This window comes from Somniosus microcephalus, unplaced genomic scaffold (genome assembly GCF_052327205.1).
Source record: "Somniosus microcephalus isolate GS21.2 unplaced genomic scaffold, FLI_Smic_1.0 unresolved_chr2, whole genome shotgun sequence".
NCBI classification, from domain to species: Eukaryota; Metazoa; Chordata; class Chondrichthyes; order Squaliformes; family Somniosidae; genus Somniosus; species Somniosus microcephalus.
The window spans coordinates 87,921,148-87,927,060 of NW_028225180.1; positions in this window are offsets into that span (position 1 = coordinate 87,921,148).

Below are 5,913 nucleotides of genomic sequence, written 5' to 3' on the forward strand. Positions count from 1 at the left end.
TCTCCCCATCAGTCCCCGCACCCTTTAATATCCCACCCAGTCTAATCCCACTCTCCCCCTCCCTCCCCGCACCCTTTAATATCCCACCCAGTCTAATCCCCCTCTCCCCCTCACTCCCTGCACCCTTTAATATCCCACCCAGTCTAATCCAACTCTCCCCCTCACTCCCCGCACCCTTTAATATCCCACCCAGTCTAATGCCACTTTCACCCTCACTCCCCGTACCCTTTAAGATCCCACCCAGTCTAATCCCACTCTCCCCCTCACTCCCCGTACCCATTAATATCCCACCCAGTCTAATCCCACCCTTCCCCTCACTCCCCGTACCCTTTAATATCCCACCCAGTCTCATCCCACTCTCCCCCTCACTTCCCGCACCCTTTAAAATCACATCCAGTCTAGTCCCACTCTCCCCCTCACACCCGAACCCTTTAATATCCCACCCAATCTAATCCCACTCACCCCCTCACTCCCCGCACCCTTTAATACCCGACCCAGTCTAATCCCACTCCCCCCCTCACTACTCATACCCTTTAACATTCCACCCAGTCTAATCCCACTCTCCCCCTCCCTCCCCGCACACTTTAATATCCCACCCAATCTAATCCCACTCTCCCCCTCACTCCCCGTACCCATTAATATCCCACCCAGTCTAATCCCACTCTCCCCCTCACTCCCCGCACCCTTTAATATCCCACCCAGTCAAATCCCACTGTTCCTCTCACTCCCCGTACCATTTAATATCCCACCCACTCTAATCCCACCCTTCCCCTCACTCCCCGCACCCTTTTCTATCCCACCCAGTCTATTCCCACTCTCCCCCTCACGACACGTACTGTTTAATACCCCACCCAGTCTAATCCCACCCTTCCCCTCACACCCGTGCCCTTTAATATCCCACCCAGTCTAATCTCACTCTCCCCCTCACTCCCCACAGCCTTTAATATCCCACCCAACCTATTCCCACTCTCCCCCTCACATCCTGAACCCTTTAATATCCCACCCAGGCTAATCCCACTCTCTCCCTTACTTCCCGCACCCTTTAATTTCCCCCCCAGTCTAATCCCACTCTCCCCCTCACTCCCCGTACCCTTTAATATCCCACCCAGTCTAATCCCATTCCCCCCCTCACTCCCCGCACCCTATAATATCCCACCCAGTCTAATCCCACACTCCCCCTCACTCCCCGTACCCTTTAATATCCCACCCAGTCTAATCCCACTCACCCCCTCACTCCCCGTACCGTTTTATATCCCACCCAGGCTAATCTCACTCTCCCATTCACTCCCCGTACCCTTTAATATCCCACCCAGTCTAATCCCTATCTCCCCCTCACTCCCCGTACCATTTAATATCCCACCCAGTCTAATCCCACTCTCCCCCTCACTCCCCGTACCCTTTAATATCCCACCCAGTCTAATACCACTCTCCCCCTCACTCCCCGCACCCTTTAATATCCCAGCCAGTCTAATCCTACTCTCCCCCTCACTCCTTGCACACTTTAATATCCCACTCAGTCTAATCCCACACTCCCCCCAACTCCCCGTACCCTTTAATATCCCACCCAGTCTAATCCCACACTCCCCCTCACTCCCCGCACCCTTTAATATCCCACCCAGTCTAATCCCACTCTCCCCCTCACTCCCCGCACCCTTTAATATCCCACCCAATCTAATCCCACTCTCCCCCTCACTCCCCGCACCCTTTAATATCCCACCCAGTCTAATCCCACTCTCCCCCTCACTCCCCGCACTCTTTAATATCCCACCCAGTCTAATCCCACTCTCCCCCTCACTCCCCGCACCCTTTAATAACCCACCCAGTCTAATCCCACTCTCCCCCTCTCTCCCCGCCCCCTTTAATATCCCACCCAGTCCAATCCCACTCTCCCCCTCACTCCCCGCACCATTTAATATCCCACCCAGTCTAATCCCACTCTCCCCCTCACACCCCGTACCCTTTAATATCCCACCCAGTCTAATCCCACTCTCCTCCTCTCTCCCCGTACCCTTTAATATCCCACCCAGTCCAATCCCACTCTCCCCCTCACTCCCCGTACCCTTTAATATCCCACCCAGTCTAATCCGACTCTCCCCCTCACTCCCCGTACCTTTTAATATCCCACCCAGTCTAATCCCACCATTCCTCTCACTCCCCGTACCATTTAATATCCCACCCACTCTAATCCCACCCTTCCCCTCACTCCCCGCACCCTTTTCTATCCCACCCAGTCTATTCCCACTCTCCCCCTCACTCCACGTACTGTTTAATATCCCACCCAGTCTAATCCCACCCTTCCCCTCACTCCCCACACCCTTTATTATCCCACCCAGTCTAATCCCACTCTCCCCCTCACTCCCCGTACCCTATAATATCCCACCCAGTCTAATCCCACTCTACCCCTCACTCCCCGCACCCTTTAATATCCCACCCAGTCTAATCCCACTCTCCCCCTCACTCCCCGTGCCCTTTAATATTCCACCCTGTCTATTCCCTCTCTCCCCCTCACTCCCCGTACCCTTTAATATCCCACCCAGTCTAATCCCACTCTCCCCCTCACTCCCTGCACCCTTTAATATCCCACCCAGTCGAATCCAACTCTCCCCCTCACTCCCCGCACCCTTTAATATCCCACCCAGTCTAATCCCACTCTCACCCTCACTCCCCGTACCCTTTAATATCCCACACAGTCTAATCCCACTCTCCCCCTCACTCCCCGTACCCATTAATATCCCACCCAGTCTAATCCCACTCTTCCCCTCACTCCCTGCACCCTTTAATATCCCACCCAGTCTAATCCTACTCTCCCCCTCGCTCCCCGTACACTTCAATATCCCATCCAATCTAATCCCACTCTCCCCCTCACTCCCCACACCCTTTAATATCACACCCAGTCTAATCCCACTCACCCCCTCACTCCCCGCACCTTTTAATATCCCACCCAGTCTAATCCCACTCACCCCCTCACTCCCCGCACCATTTAATATCCCACACAGTCTAATCCCTCTCTCCCCCTCCCTCCCCGCACCCTTTAATATCCCACCCAGTCTAATCCCTCTCTCCCCCTCACTCCCCATACCATTTAATATCCCACCCTCTCTAATCCCACCCTTCCCCTCACTCCCCGCACCCTTTTCTATACCACCCAGTCTAATCCCACTCTCCCCCTCACTCCCCGTACCGTTTAATATCTCACCCAGTCTAATCCCACTCTTCCCCTCATTCCCCGTACCCTTTAATATCCCACCCAGTCTCATCCCACCCTCCCCCTCACTACCCGCACCCTTTAATATCCCATCCAGTCTAGTCCCACTCTCCCCCTCACACCCGAACCCTTTAATATCCCACCCAGTCTAATCCCACTCACCCCCTCACACCCGAACCCTTTAATATCCCACCCAGTCTAATCCCACTCTCCCCCTCCCTCCCCGCACACTTTAATATCCCACCCAATCTAATCCCACTTTCCCCTCTCACTCCCCGTACCCATTAATATCCCACCCAGTCTAATCCCACTCTCCCCCTCACTCCCCGCACCCTTTAATATCCCACCCAGTCTAATCCCACTGTTCCTCTCACTCCCCGTACCATTTAATATCCCACCCACTCTAATCCCACCCTTCCCCTCACTCCCCGCACCCTTTTCTATCCCACCCAGTCTATTCCCACTCTCCCCCTCACTCCACGTACTGTTTAATATCCCACCCAGTCTAATCCCACCCTTCCCCTCACTCCCCGTGCCCTTTAATATCCCATCCAGTCTAATCCCACTCTCCCCCTCACTCCCCACACCCTTTAATATCCCACCCAACCTATTCCCACTCTCCCCCTCACACCCTGAACCCTTTAATATCCCACCCAGTCTAATCTCACTCTCTTCCTTACTTCCCGCACCCTTTAATATCCCACCCAGTCCAATCCCATTCCCCCCCTCACTCCCCGCACCCTATAATATCCCACCCAGTCTAATCCCACTCTCCCCCTCACTCCCCGTACACTTTAATATCCCACCCAGTCTAATCCCACTCACCCCCTCACTCCCCGTACCCTTTTATATCCCACCCAGGCTAATCTCACTCTCCTATTCACTCCCCGTACCCTTTAATATCCCACCCAGTCTAATCCCAATCTCCCCCTCACTCCCCGTACCATTTAATATCCCACCCAGTCTAATCCCACTCTCCCCCTCACTCCCCGTACCCTTTAATATCCCACCCAGTCTAATACCACTCTCCCCCTCACTCCCCGCACCCTTTAATATCCCAGCCAGTCTAATCCTACTCTCCCCCTCACTCCTTGCACCCTTTAATATCCCACTCAGTCTAATCCCACTCTCCCCCTCACTCCCCGTCCCCTTTAATATCCCACCCAGTCTAATCCCACACTCCCCCTCACTCCCCGCACCCTTTAATATCCCACCCAGTCTAATCCCACTCTCCCCCTCACTCCCCGCACCCTTTAATATCCCACCCAGTCTAATCCCACTCTCCCCCTCACTCCCCGCACCCTTTAATATCCCACCCAGTCTAATCCCACTCTTCCCCTCACTCCCCGCACTCTTTAATATCCCACCCAGTCTAATCCCACTCTCCCCCTCACTCCCCGCACCCTTTAATATCCCACCCAGTCTAATCCCACTCTCCCCCTCTCTCCCCGCACCCTTTAATATCCCACCCAGTCCAATCCCACTCTCCCCCTCACTCCCCGCACCATTTAATATCCCACCCAGTCTAATCCTACTCTCCCCTCACTCCCCGCAACCTTTAATAGCCCACCCAGTCTAATCCCACTCTCCCCCTCACTCCCCGCACCCTTTAATATCCCACCCAGTCTAATCCCACTCTCCCCATCAGTCCCCGCACCCTTTAATATCCCACCCAGTCTAATCCCACTCTCCCCCTCCCTCCCCGCACCCTTTAATATCCCACCCAGTCTAATCCCACTCTCCCCCTCACTCCCTGCACCCTTTAATATCCCACCCAGTCTAATCCAACTCTCCCCCTCACTCCCCGCACCCTTTAATATCCCACCCAGTCTAATCCCACTTTCACCCTCACTCCCCGTACCCTTTAATATCCCAACCAGTCTAATCCCACTCTCCCCCTCACTCCCCGTACCCATTAATATCCCACCCAGTCTAATCCCACCCTTCCCCTCACTCCCCGTACCCTTTAATATCCCACCCAGTCTCATCCCACTCTCCCCCTCACTCCCCGCACCCTTTAAAATCCCATCCAGTCTAGTCCCACTCTCCCCCTCACACCCGAACCCTTTAATATCCCACCCAGTCTAATCCCACTCACCCCCTCACTCCCCGCACCCTTTAATACCCCACCCAGTCTAATCCCACTCTCCCCCTCACTACTCATACACTTTAACATTCCACCCAGTCTAATCCCACTCTCCCCCTCCCTCCCCGCACACTTTAATATCCCACCCAATCTAATCCCACTCTCCCCCTCACTCCCCGTACCCATTAATATCCCACCCAGTCTAATCCCACTCTCCCCCTCACTCCCCGTACCCTTTAATATCCCACCCAGTCTAATCCCACTCTCCCCCTCACTCCCCGCACCCTTTTCTATCCCACCCAGTCTATTCCCACTCTCCCCCTCACTCCACGTACTGTTTAATATCCCACCCAGTCTAATCCCACCCTTCCCCTCACACCCGTGCCCTTTAATATCCCACCCAGTCTAATCCCACTCTCCCCCTCACTCCCCACACCCTTTAATATCCCACCCAACCTATTCCCACTCTCCCCCTCACACCCTGAACCCTTTAATATCCCACCCAGTCTAATCCCACTCTCTCCCTTACTTCCCGCACCCTTTAATATCCCCCCCAGTCTAATCCCACTCTCCCCCTCACTCCCCGTACCCTTTAATATCCCACCCAGTCTAATCCCATTCC